This window comes from Mastomys coucha, unplaced genomic scaffold (genome assembly GCF_008632895.1).
Source record: "Mastomys coucha isolate ucsf_1 unplaced genomic scaffold, UCSF_Mcou_1 pScaffold21, whole genome shotgun sequence".
NCBI lineage: Eukaryota > Metazoa > Chordata > Mammalia > Rodentia > Muridae > Mastomys > Mastomys coucha.
This window is the reverse complement of record NW_022196904.1, coordinates 85,244,761-85,258,675: the sequence shown is the minus strand read 5'-3', so window position 1 is coordinate 85,258,675 and position 13,915 is coordinate 85,244,761. Positions and strand designations below refer to the sequence as shown.

At 42.7% G+C, this 13,915-nt stretch overlaps 1 protein-coding gene across 7 annotated transcripts in view; it reads right to left on the bottom strand.

Moving 5' to 3' along the window:
* Tenm4 (teneurin transmembrane protein 4) overlaps positions 1-13,915 on the bottom strand; it is a 702,050-nt gene that overhangs the window by 446,304 nt on the left and 241,831 nt on the right. The window lies entirely within an intron of this gene.

Sequence of the window (13,915 nt, the reverse complement as noted above, 5' to 3'; positions counted from 1 at the left end):
TTTTTTTTTTTTTGTGAAAGTTCTGTGCCCCAGTGTAGGGGAATGCCAGGGCCAATAAGTGGGATTCCATGTTTTTAAAAAGAACACTCAATGTTCCAAAGATATTTTCTGTGCTATACCTGTTGGTTGAGTGCCACCTCAACCATGTCTTAGCAAGTATAATGGATAAAGACAGTCTGATTCATGGTTTATATGAAAAGGTAAAAATTCAGAGAAACCAACATTTAAAACTAACTTCAAGACTTATTACCAAGTTATAATAACTAAGGGAGTGTGGTACTGGCAACAAAATAGACAGCTAAGTCAACAGTAGAGCCCAGAACTCACCCACAGATAAGTGGTTGGTCTTTGGAAAGCAGCAGAAGGCAGAAAATAGATAAAAGAAAGTGTCCCAATTAGCTTTAACCGTCATGCCAACTAGGACTAGAATCACGTGACGGGAAAGCCTTGACAGAGGAACTGCCTAGAGCACACTGCTCAGTGGGAATGTCTACAGGAGACCATCTTGATTATTAATTGATATAGGAGGACTCAGCCCAGTGTGGACAGCACTACCATTAAGTAAGCGGACCTGGACTACAGAAGCCACTAGATATCCACTTCAAAGGAAGAGGGAAAACCAGAACCCCTGTATACTGTTGATCAGAATGCAAGATGCTGCAGGCAACATGTGACAAATGTGCTGACTCAGCAATGAAGACTAAAATTAACAACAGATCGAAAAATGATCCAACAATCCCATTGTGGGTATATGATCAAAAAGAACTGAGATAAGGATGCAAAGAAATATTCATACATAGGTATTCATAGCAGCATTAGTAGTCAAAGGTGAATTAATCCAGGAGCCCACCCCAAAAGACTAAATAGGGAAGACACATTGCATACACACATGATGGGATATTGTTTAGTCTCAGAGAGAAAGACATTTCTGTCCTTGCCATAACATGGATGAAACTTAGAAAGAGTATGTCAAGTGAGATAAAGCTGGGGCAAAAAAAGATTCTAACTGGTTATCAAATTCAGAGACATAGAGTTGGGTAGTAGCTGCTGGGGTTGTGGGAGCGGGGAACTATTGCCTAATGTGTATGGTAGACAGAGCATCAATTGGGAAGACTGACAGGGTTCTGGAAGTGGACACTTGAACATCTACATGAAGAGGTTTCATACTACGGAACTATACTCTTGCAATGGCATGAATATTAAAGATCATTTCATATGTTTTCTTTTTTTTTTTTTTTTTTTTTTTTTTTTTTTTTTTTTTTGGTTTTTTTTCGAGACAGGGTTTCTTTGTATAGCCCTGGCTGTCCTGGAACTCACTCTGGAGACCAGGCTGGCCTCGAACTCAGAAATCCGCCTGCCTCTGCCTCCCAAGTGCTGGGATTAAAGGCGTGCGCCACCACCGCCCGGCTCATTTCATATGTTTTACTACAACTCAAAAAGTTAAGCAAAAAGGCTCAATAGATGATACTACTATATAGGAGATGTCTAATGTGCTTGACAAGATTTATAGTATATTTCTTAGAAATACAAATCCATTAATATTTATGATATAAGAAAAAAATATAGAGTTCTGAATCAGTAACCTTTGAAGTCACTTCCGCAGCTTGTGACTTTGAAAAGAAACAACAGAAGGTCCTAGCCTCATAACTGAGGCAGGGCTCAGTCGTTTCGTGGAGTCCAGTTGGATGGTCAGTTGTTTTCCATATACCATCCCTACAACGTGGCATACTACCGTGTGACTCCCGGGGCCAGAGAACCACAGCCAGCCTGAGCATCTCCGCAGAAAGCCTACTTGCTGTGAATGCTGACTGGCTACTCACTGATTTTCCCAGGCATGGGCAATGTGAAAAGCAAAGGCTGATGTGTCATTGTGCGAGGTTGGCAGACATTTGTTTATCCCTATCCAGAAGATCTTCATTTTGATCGAGTCATAGACTGTAGCACTCTTGAGGGGAAAAAAGCATTAGCTTAGAAGACAAGAAGCTTAGCTGCACTCAGCATCTCTCCTTTTTAGAATCCCTCCTGATGGAGTTCCTCTAACATCTGCAAATGAGGTGACAACCTGAGTCACAGTCATGATGACAGCACGGTTGAATGTCTTTTCTGTGACTCAATCTGGTATGCTGCATGGACCAAACAGTAGGTTTTATTTTCCCAGTCATTTTGGCTCTTGAATAAGAAAAAAAAATCTCAATTCTCAATTCTAAAGACAAAATGTCAGAGACTAGTAGGTAAGGGTCATATGGCCAAGGTAAGGGGCAAAACTGGGGATTGAATCTAGTTCTAACTGCAAGATATATTTTCTTTTTTTTTTTTTATACTGTATTCCCTTTAAAAATTCCCTCATGTACTGGATAATACCATTGCAAGAAGCCTCATGCTACTTAGCTGTTGGTAAAGGTAGTGATGAGTTCCATGTTTAGGATGGCAGTTGTGGTTCAGAGCAGAGATACCCTGGTCAAAGCAGGGAGGCATGGACCAACAGTCTTGTTGCTCATGAGACTATATATATTGTAAATGCATAATGGAATGGGGGTGTCATGAAAAAATTGGCAGTCATAAGAGGTGGTTGAATATATAACAACAAAAAATTGATTTATTATCAGTCCAGCACATGATGAATCCAAGGTGTTAGTAGCAGGACTGGCCTGGGTCACACTGCTTCACTGCAGCCTTGGTCTGAGTACACAAAATGAGCACAATGAACTGCTCATGGGGTCTAGCCACACTGTGCCACAGCCACTGTTTAAAACACCCTGGCTCAGACTCGAGACTACTGCCTGCTAGAGAGTGTGGTGTCTTCACTGCACGCACAAAGATCCCCCATCTAACAGAAACATAGTGGTTTAATTATAGAAATTTTCCTATTACCATTCCTCAGAAGGCAGGTTTCAAAGCAGTATAGTTTGGGCATGATATTATGTTGAAATGTCTGATTTTTAAAATTGTTTGAGTGGTTAAGAGGACGGACTAGTAGCTCTTGCAGAAAACTGGGATTCAATTCTCAGCACCAGAATGGTGGCTCATCTGCATGAGTAACTCCAGTCCCAAGGGATCCAATGCCCTCTTCTGACTTCAAAGGCCAGAAAACATGCATGTGATACACAGATATACATATAGGCCAACCATTTCATACACATAAAATGAATACGTCTAAAAGAATTGCTGTTTGAGTTGCTGACTTGAGTTTCATTAAAAGAATAGTCAAGTAATTTTGGTTGGGGATCAGGACAGGATTTTGGTCCATTTTTTAAATAGCTCTATACAGAACTCTGCCATTTGGGGCTATACATTTATGTGAAGTGGTGTTCTCAGGAATGGCAATTGTAAAACCAAAATCCAGATCAATGCTTTATATCCTGCACTATCAAATATCCAGGTGAGGTTTAGCTGTTTGTATAAAATAAATAGGCAAATCCATCTCATTGCCACGCAGATTTCCTTTCATCTTTAATAAGTGGTAAAGTTATATGCACCAAACCATTGTTTTAAAATACATTTATGTATAATTCATTATCAGTTTGTTTGGTTTGCATAACTATTTGCATACCTGTAGACCTGAGGTCACATACATTTTCTTGGGCAAATAGGAGTTGTGAGTAGAAAAGTTAAAAGCCCTGTTCTCAATTCAGCTACCTACATAATCTTTAATAATAATCAAATATACTCACCAAGCAATTGTTCAGACCCGGCACTAGAGTAGAGGCTCTAGGAACTTGCGGTACATAGACACAATAGGATTTTATTGAGCTCTAATGAAAAGGTAAAATTTAAAAATCTGCAGGAAAATAAATGGAACTGATTTTTTTTTTTAAACTAAGATAAAGCCTGGGTCAGAAAGTCAAATACCATGTGTTCTCTATCATATGTGGATCCTAGCTTTTAAGTCTTAGACTTGTATATTTAACTTGGAGTGTCTGTAGAGGTCAAGAAGGAGAAAGTACTCACAGGAGGACTGAAGAGCTAAGAGAGCTAAGAGAGCCTATGTGATATGAAAACAGAGGGAGTGACTATTGGCAGTTATATGTTTAAGCAGGAATGGTAATGAGGGATAGGGCAAAAGAAGAAGTAGAGATGGGCTAACAAAAATTAAAAATGTTTGAAAAAGTTTAATGGAGGGCTGGAGAGGTGACTCAGCAGCTAAGAGCACTGACTGCTCTTCTAGAGGTCCTAAGTTCAATTTCCCAGCAACCACATGGTGGCTCACAACCATCTGTAATGGGATCCGATGTCCTCTTCTGGTGTGTCTGAAGACAGCTACAGTGTACTCATAAATAAAATAAAAACTACCATGGCATTTAAAAAAAAGTCTAATGGAAATCCAGTACTTTGTAAACTAAGTTATGATGTATGTATGTATGTATGTATGTATGTATGTATGTATGTATATTTGTATGTGTATATTTGTATGTGTATATTTGTATGTATATATGTACATATCTGTGTATGTATATAGATATACACACATGAAAAAGTGTAAACTAATATATGTGTATGTGTATGTGCATGTGTGGTATGTGTGTGTGCTATCTGTTTGTATATACACACACATAGATTTAAAGGTGTTTACAAGGAGGTAACCTGCACAAGTGGGCAATCTTACTACCAGTAGACCTGTGTTACTAAACAAAAATTTCTGTGCTAAGCATGAGGTACCTTCTTATGAGTTACTGGCCAGGGAGGCCACAGAGACCCCAACACAACATAGGCTATTGGCATTTCTCATGGTTCCACCATATCTAGATGTTAAGATTCTATTGCTGAAGATACCACACATTTGTGTTTCAGGACATAGAGAAACCCAGTGTCAACTGACTTAGAAACTTCTTTGTTGTTGGCTAGCTTTCATATTACCAGAACATATTATTCAGGCTCTGGGCGTAGAAAATACAACAATAATCTTACTCAGTGATAGTCTCTACATATTATGATGCTGATAGGATACTATGATACCCAAAGATGAGTGATGATTTTAATGTTGGTCAGAGAAGCTTCTTGTTCATATAGAGAAATAGTTATAAATAGAATCATCACTGGCCAGAGGGAGCATAATGAAAGAGAGAAAGGAGAAAGTGTAAGAAATAGAAGATGGAGAAGAATGTCCTATAAGATACTGTCTTCTGGAAATAACATAGCCATGCCACTCATGAAGTCACAGAGCTGTGGTTACCTGCGCAAGACCTGCACAAGATCAAGCTAATTAATATTCTAGCATGGATGGAGGAGGGGGCACGAGGCCCCACTTCTGGCTCAGAAGCTATTGGCAGTTAATGGCTTCTGGAAGATGGAGTCACTTTTCTTCTGGATGTGGTCACTGGTAGGTTGCCCACGCTCAGTGGATAGTCCCACACTCATGTGTGTATAAGGACAACATTAACTAGACTCAATGGGTTATATATGTTTAAAAAGAAGAGAAAATGAAGATGGAAGAGGAATGTGTTGGAGGGATGGTCTAGGAGTGTGAAAGGGAGTAGGCAGTGGATATAATCAAGATACATTGTATACATATATGAAAAAAATCAAAGAATAAGTACAATTATTAATAAAAAAGAAAATTTGTCAAGGGGGCTTTTCTTTCTCATTGATGTTACCTCTTCCCACTTTCCTCTCCAAGTCTTATCCCTGGGAGACAAAGTCTCTCTCTCTCTCTCTCTCTCTCTCTCTCTCTCTCTCACACACACACACACACACACACACACACACACACACACACACACACACACACAACTCTAACAGGCTGATAAGTTTGGGAGTTAAGATGACCCCCAGCCCTTGAACTCCAATGTAGTGAACTGAACTCTGTCTATTAATTGAATGACAAGAAGGGTTCGAGATGCAGTGGTTACAATAATCCCTTCTCCTGGGCAGAGAATGAGAAGTACAAGACTAAGAATAGCTGCATGTATAAATAAAACAGAACTTCTTGCTATCTGTCAGAGAGAAGAGGTGACCACGTGGGCCTGCTACTTGCTAATGTAGTGTCCACAACTCCTCCTTGGCCCATGGATGGGTCCTTAATAATTAATTCTGGGCCCGCTCAGCCAGAAAGTGCTTCCTAAATAACCTTCTGTCAATAGTGGTTTGAATTAAGACCAAGTTCTAAATGCAATAGGTTTCCATGGATTGGCTTTGTATGGTCCCCTCCTGGGTCACCCCCTCAGGTATGTACAATTTGTTAAGGTCCAAATGCCCCCCTTCATTAGTTTCTACGATGGAGCCCTAATCCCTGGTATCTGGAATAGACCGTACACAGGGCCTTCAAAGTGGTGATGTAGGAAAAGTGCAGACTTGCCAATGACCCTACTCTAGAATACTATATGTCCCTGCGAGAGGAGGAGACAAACACAGACACACAGATGGAGGTACTGAGAAGACACCCAAAGACAATAGCTATAGACTAGCCAAGGAGAGAGGCCTTGGACGGGAATGCCACACTTGACACCCTGACCACAGACTTTCAGTCTCCAGAACGTGTAGGAAATCAATGCCAGCCACATGAGCCACCCGGTCCATAGTACTTGATGGCAGCCATGGAAGGTTATTTGCAATTTTGCTCATTTGCAAAGAGCAGGGTTCCAGGGCACTACAACTTCGTATCACCAAGACAGAAATGTACCCACTGTATATCACTTACCAAGGCTTCTTTGAGTTTCCCTCTTTAGTAGTAGCAAGACACTATAGGTGCATTTAAATCTCATTGGATACAGTGATTTAGAGTGACATTCACTGGTGATTAGGAATTGGGAATTCTGCTAACACATTCCTAGGAATCTAAGAATCTAAAAAGACCTTCTCCTTAGGAAAGCAGAATGATGAATTATTGAACTTCAAGGGTTAATGGATGTTGCTTTGAAAATCACTGCAAAGACAATAGGCAGCCCTAGTACCCAACTGATAAACTCTAGACAACACTGCCACTGAAGTCCCATTACAAATAGAATAAATAGAAGGGAGAAAGAAGAGAAAGACTTGCAGAGGAGAGGGTACATGTGAAGAGAAGGCAGGGGGACTCAGAGGATGGAAAGATGACAAAAGAAAAAAGAAGGGAAGTGAACAGAATCTGAGAGAGGGAGAAAGGGTGTGGCCAGGGAAGGGGAGGAGGGAGGACTGTGCAGTGTAGAATGTAAGAGGGAGTGAGAAAAGGCTAGTCCAGGCAAAGGATAGCATGGAGCCAGTATAGAATCCAAGTCTCAACCTCAGAAAGGCATCAGTACTTAGAGGCCCAGATACAGGAACAACTTATGCCATGTTAGCTGTGAATATTGAAAATAAATATTTGATCTACTGAGCTATGCTAATGAAACAACACACACACACACACACACATGCATGCACACACACGCACATGTATGTGTGCACACCAATGAAAGTTCAAGAGACCTAGCTGGGATCAATGGGAGTAACGGGACAAGAGAGGGTTAGGGGTAAACATGGTTCAAATGCATTGTATACATGTGTGAAAAATGCCATAATGAAGTCCATTATTATGCATAATTAATATGTGCTAATTAAAGCATTCAAATACCACATATATGTATTTAAGGATGTTACCAAAATTGTGAAGAGCTATCAGTGCTTATGAGAATTTTTTTCAGTATGAAATTCACAGGTATTAGAATCCATATTATTGGCATAGATTTTTAGGTAGGATGTCATTCTTGTTGAATTGCAGGGAACGTAAGAAGTATGTGTATGAGTTTAACAAGAGATCCAAAGCACTTTATCATATGATTATAAACATGGATATATTATGAAACAGATTGTGCAACTAATTCCAGATTGTCATAGTTTGTGATTTGGGTAAATGACTTAAACTGTACTAATGGTATTTCCATATCTACATAAGAAATGAAATCCATGAAGTGATGTAATAGATGTAAATCTCCAGCATTTAGTAGAGAAACTAATAAATGTTCAGCCCCTTTTCTTCCTCTAATGGAGTTAGCCTCCTACCCTCCTTTTATCCCCACTGTGGTTACCTCCATTGTTATGCCAGATATTTTACTGTAATTTTGTGTCTATACACCTGTTCCTCCTGCTGGGACCATATTTCTTTACAGTATGGTCTGGGCCATGCTCTTCTCTAATTTCCAAATTTGGCTCCATTCTGATATAAAGTAGATGCTCATCAAACAGTGAAAAATTAACCTATGGCGCCTTTCTGCAGCATCTATGTGGTAGCCTGTACTGGGACCTGCAATGAGACTCCCTGATTATCTTCTTTCTTAGATAGAACTCCTCAAGCTCCAAATTCAGTCTTGACTAGCCTTTCATACTTTGGGTAAGCGGCGCCTGTGTAAAAAGCTGTTGGGCCTTGATAAATATTTGCAAAATGGATTTTGCTTTGATCTGAATGAAAACCAAAGCTAATATTGACCAGGCTCCACAGTTGGCATGAATAGTATTAGAGAGGTCTGACAAGCTGATGCTAGAAGCTGTTTAGTTCTATGGGTTTTATAGGAGCAAAGCATGTGTTGGGCCACCCTCATGGTACCATTTCTTGGCTCAGACTGCAGAGCACTGTGGGATCTCTGGGCCACTGATAGGCAGAAAAAAAAATTACTGAGGATAATGGTCATCTCCTGTTTTAGTGGTGGCTTCCCACCCCCAGCAGGATCAAGACAACAATCTACTGAAATGGTACTCTCTCTGGGCAACCGTAAGCCCAGCATTTACATGCATGTCTCGTTTGCAGGGTATTATTGACATTTGAAGAGATGTCCAGATGAGCCAGCTAGATAGGCACAGGGTCTCTTGTAGACTGCTAGTGAAAGTGCCCTGGGTGCTGATTTTCCATCCCGACTCTCAGCTTGCTTCTGAGTTTGCAACAGGTTTCAAAGCGATAAAAGGTTCACAATGTGTCCCTGTGTCTTGTTAATAGCAGCTTGTCTTTCCTCTCCTTATGCTTTCTTGAAGGCAATAAGTACTTAGACTTATTTTTTCTTAAGGCTCAAGGTCTGGAAAAGGGTAGGTGCACATTATTCATGTTTATGTTCAATGTATGCGTGTCAGAATTTATAAAGTACCATCTCTACCTTTATAAGAAACATCCTGAAGACTCGATACAGTCAACCCCTCAAAACTGAAATACGGGCGTTAGTAGAATGAATGTGGAAGGAAATGCTTAAAAATGTTAAGTAGCCAACATGAATAGATAGTGCGGCTCAGGACTACAGCACTGTTTTCCTGAGCTGCAAAGCAATTTCAATTATAATCAGAGTTTAAAAGAAGATTTTGAGTATCAAACCTACATCAGAGCACTTTGGGCATGCAGAAGATGTTTTGGAGGATAATGGAGGGGCAATGGTTATTTTCCCAGCAGAAGTAGAAGAATGACAGTCATCTCCAGCCACATTCCCTCAGTCCTTGCTTGTACTGTTCCCAGCAAGGCCAAGGCTAGATGAAGATGTAGCAGGAGGTATAAAGAATACCCTGAGGAGAATTCCTAAACCCAGTGGACTATTCCTCCCATTCTCCCTAGCTCCCAAGTAAGCAGAGAGAAGGATGGCTTCACACACAGAGAGATTTCCCACCTACTACCACCACCATGACCACAACCAATGAGCTCACCCTTTTTGCGTGTGCATCTTTAGAGTTACCCACTTAATATTTTCCCTTCTCCCTAGGTCTCATGGAGTCACACTTTGTGACTATGTGCTTGGGACTAAACTGGCTGGCTTTTCCTCTACTTGCTGAGTGACCCTCTTTTTCTTTGACCATCTGCCTCCAAAGAGGATGGCTCTGTGGCTTCTGTGAGTACTTTCTGATAATTAGCATCCATGAGCCTGAAAGTGTCCCTCAGCACACAGCAGCATCTGGCATTGACTGAGCATGACAGCATGGGGCTAAGGGCCAGGGACAGTTGCCTCCTTAGTCTTCTCAGGAGGCTGGGAGGTACATGGTCCTCTCCTCACCTTGCAAAGAAATTATGTGAGATGAAAATGAAAACTTACCCGGCTGCCCTAGTGCTTGTGTGAAAAATCCTCAGCACCATATAAAATTGAGTGTTGTGGCATATGCTCGTGATCTATTCCTCTAGTACTCCAGAGGTAGGGTCAGGGGGATAAAATGTTCAAGGTTGGGGTTGGTTACTTAAGTGAGTTTGAGGCCAGCCTGGGCTACATAATACTGTCTCAAAAAATAAAGATAAGGACATTGTCACTTATTTTACAGGCTTGCTGAGAAGATAAGTTCGGAAGTATTGAGGAGGAATCACAATGTCGTCTAGGCCCTGCCTAACCGTGGGCTGGTTCTGTGGGATCCTTGGGCTTCAGGTCCAACTCAGTCACCCAGTGCTATTGTGGAAGCAGAGGCAGTTTCTGGCCAGTCCTTCCTGGTGTTCTGTCAGAAGCAATTATTGTTATTCCAGCCGCACACAGGGCAGCTCAGGTGTGGATTGAGAATTGCTCCCCAAGGATGTCTCCAGGGTGACATATCTCCTCCTGACAGAGCCATCGTCACACTTGTTCTTCATTTTTTCTCTCCCAACCCCAGGCTCTTCAGCAAGCAAGAAGTGTTAAAGGCCAGAGGACCCCTTTCCTCTTCTTTTTATGGGCTAGGGATTTGTGGCTCAGCTGGCCTAGAGGAAGCTCAATCTGCATTTCCAGAATTTTCTATACAGTTTTACTTGGTGCATCTACCAGATGCCTCTCGTAGGAGCCTTTGTCCCAGGATTGAGGTCCTATCTCTTTCTGGGATACAACTGTGGAGGCTGGGGGTGGGGGGTATTGTCTAACAGATCCCCTTGGGCTGTAAGCAGTGATTTTGATTTGGGGGGTTTTTTAAAATGGGTTTTCCAGCCAAGAGAAATCATGCTCTGTGTTCTCAGGGCTCCATGCCAACCCAACTGCAGTTCCTCTTCCCAACTGTGCCAACTAGAAAACGGGTTTGGCGCTGGCTCTTCTCAGAGTCAAAGGTATGACTAGAAACAGGCTAGGCCTGTTCCCACCTACTCACCACAGTTTACAGAGATCCCTTTGGCTCCCTGGAAGGCACTAGGGTTGTTTCCTCAGGTAACGCCATTGGATGGGTGAAGAAACAGGCTCAGAAAGAGTAGGTAGCAGCTAGCAGAAGTTTGGCTCTCTTGAATCACGTGTGGAGAGCTCTCAAGATGTCTCTTGAGGGTCCAACACTAGGCCAGCTGAACCACCTCTCTCCTGAAGAGAGACTGCTACCATTTCCCAACCTTCCTTCACCAGTGCCTTGCACGCAAGGGTTAACACTAAGGTTTTACCAGCATAAGTGTGTGAGTCACACGGAGGACCACCAGAGCCCGGGTAGGTCTTGACCCCAGATCACCAGAGCCCAAGATCATGAGCAGGATGCTGCACAGCCTCCTACAGATTCTCTCAGAATCCCAGGTTCAACACCCTCCCTCCCTCCGCCTCACACAGACTCTTCCCACATAATCTTCCCCACTCTCCCGACCTCCTGTGATTTCATTTTCCCATTTGGCATTTTGTTTTGATGTTCCAGGCATAAAGGGCCAATAGCTTCCCCCAAGCTATTTCTCCTCTGAAGCAGTGAAATAGCTTAGCAATTTTGGAGCCATTTAAAATGCATTGTTTTACTGGGGGCCCCAGTGGGGGGAATCCTGGCTTTCTCCTAAACCCTATCACAGAATACTGAGGGCTTCCAATCAGGAGAGTTTTCTATCTCGGACTCTTGTTAGTCACAAAGGCCTTCCCACCTGAACCAGGTTCAGGGAAGAAGAAACATAGACGTACGTAATGCTGTGGCTCTGCAGGTCTATGTGCAATGCTTTGGCTCTGAGGGTCCTTGCAGAACACAGGCTCAGGACTCTATGAAGGCTCAAGATCCTACCACATGACTCTAATCTGGGTCCCCTTCTGTAAAAGGACAGTGGCATTAGCTAGTGATGCAAGCTAATAGGATAAAATTCTGAACATGTGCTCAGCATACAGTAACTGTTGCTCATCTCTAAGTGATGAGGAGTGGCCGTCATCAGACCACAGGTATCTGTGAGCCTCTTGAATTGGGTCTCTGGGGTGTGTGTGGGATGACTGAATTGGGCTATGCATGTCTGACTTCCTCCCTCACTTTCTCTTCCTTCTCCTTTTCTCCACTCCTTTCTACCCCTCCCCTCCCCCACTCTTTCTTTTTGACAACATTTGTCTATGTAGCCCAAACCTGCAGTTCCCCTGGGATCACAGGCTTTGAATTTCTATACCAGGTTTGATTTCACTTTCTAAGAAGGGCTGTTTCTCTGTGGGTGGTTTGGCCTTCAAAACACTATCTCATAGACCAAGCTAGGGAAAGTGAAAATAGAATGCAATCTTGAACCAGAGATTCTGACCCTACCAATTGGGCAGGTATGTGTGTGTGTGTGTGTGTGTGTGTGTGTGTGTGTGTGAGAGAGAGAGAGAGAGAGAGAGAGAGAGAGAGAGAGAGAGAGAGAGAGAGAGAGGGAGAGAGATGTGGTGTATGTGTGGGAGTATTTGTGTGTATGTGTGCAATGTATGTGTGTATGTGTGTGGTATGTATGTGTTTATGTAGTGTTTGTGTGTGTTTGTGTGTGTGATGTGTATATTTTGTGTGTATATGGTGTGTGGTGTGTGTTTGTGTGTAGTATATGTGTGTTATACATGTGTATATGTAGGGTGTTCTCTGGTTTGCTGGGGGGCACCCAACCTTTCCAGGGTAAGCTGGTGAGTTGGTGAGAAACACCCAGTCTGTCCTTACATCTATACAGTTTTGCCTTCTAGAGTTCCTGGTATTCCCAGCCTATTTCCTGGGCTTCCCAGTCAAGAAACAGCATGCAGAGTAGGTAGCTGAGGACAGCAGTGCCATCTTGCCCCTGGAGCTTCTGTTCTAAGTGCAGGACAGATGGGCTGCTAGGAAGCCATGTGGTAAAATGTGCTGAACTAGTCAGAGGAAGAAAGGTCTCTTAAGCAGCAACCTTGACTCTGAGCACCAGAATCACAGTGACTAGGAGGAGAGCCCTGACAGTAGGCAGGATCCCACATTCTCCACAGTAATGGGAGTAACGGGAGAGAGAACAGTGTTGGTAGCAAGGGTGGTAAGGAACATGACCTTAGGACCTGGATAGGGTAGGTTCAAACACCACCTCAGACACTTAGAAGTTCTGTGGCCTTGGGCTATATACTTAACCTCTCTGACCTCCATCTCTGAAGCAGAAATGATAATGAGGGCCTTGGCGAAGATTAGATTAAACTAATTAGCTTATGTAGAACCACTTGAAGGAGAACATGGAACAGAGCAAGGAGCACATAACCACACACCATCGATAGTAATCGTGCCACACATTGTTTTAGATCCCACATCCATAAATCAGGAGAAATAATATACCTGACTCAGAATAATGGAGAGAAAATATGTATGCAGTACATGCCTCCTGCATAGGAAACAACAGTATATGTTTACCACTGTTATAAGCTACCATTAGGCGCTGGGCATGCTGGGCAGGGCTGTGAGACTTCTTAGAGCAAAGGAGTCAACAGCCTAGGACAGACTGAAGCTTTCTCGGGGGCCTTGCACCTTGACTTTGGGTCTGGCATCTCAGGCTGGCCAGGCCATCCAAGCCAATGGCTGGAGGAGGGTAAAGAATCTATGAGTCTGCCTAGCTCTGATCTCTGTGGATTGCTGTCTGTCTCTAATAATTCTCACAAGCATGTCTTAGAGGCTTCACACTCGAACAATAATCCCCTCTTGTTTTCCTGCAATGGCAGAGGGGTAGATGATGAATTCAACCAGTTCCTATACTCTAAGGGTCAATGGCCTACAAGGAGGATGCTACACAGGAGGAGGGAGTGGCCCTTGCGCCAGCTCCATAGCCTCCTTCCCATGCTTTCACAGCACACAGGAGTTGCACAGCACCAGGGACACAGAGGGTGTGATGAACCACTGAGGCTGCTCTGGATCTGCAGGGTCTTCA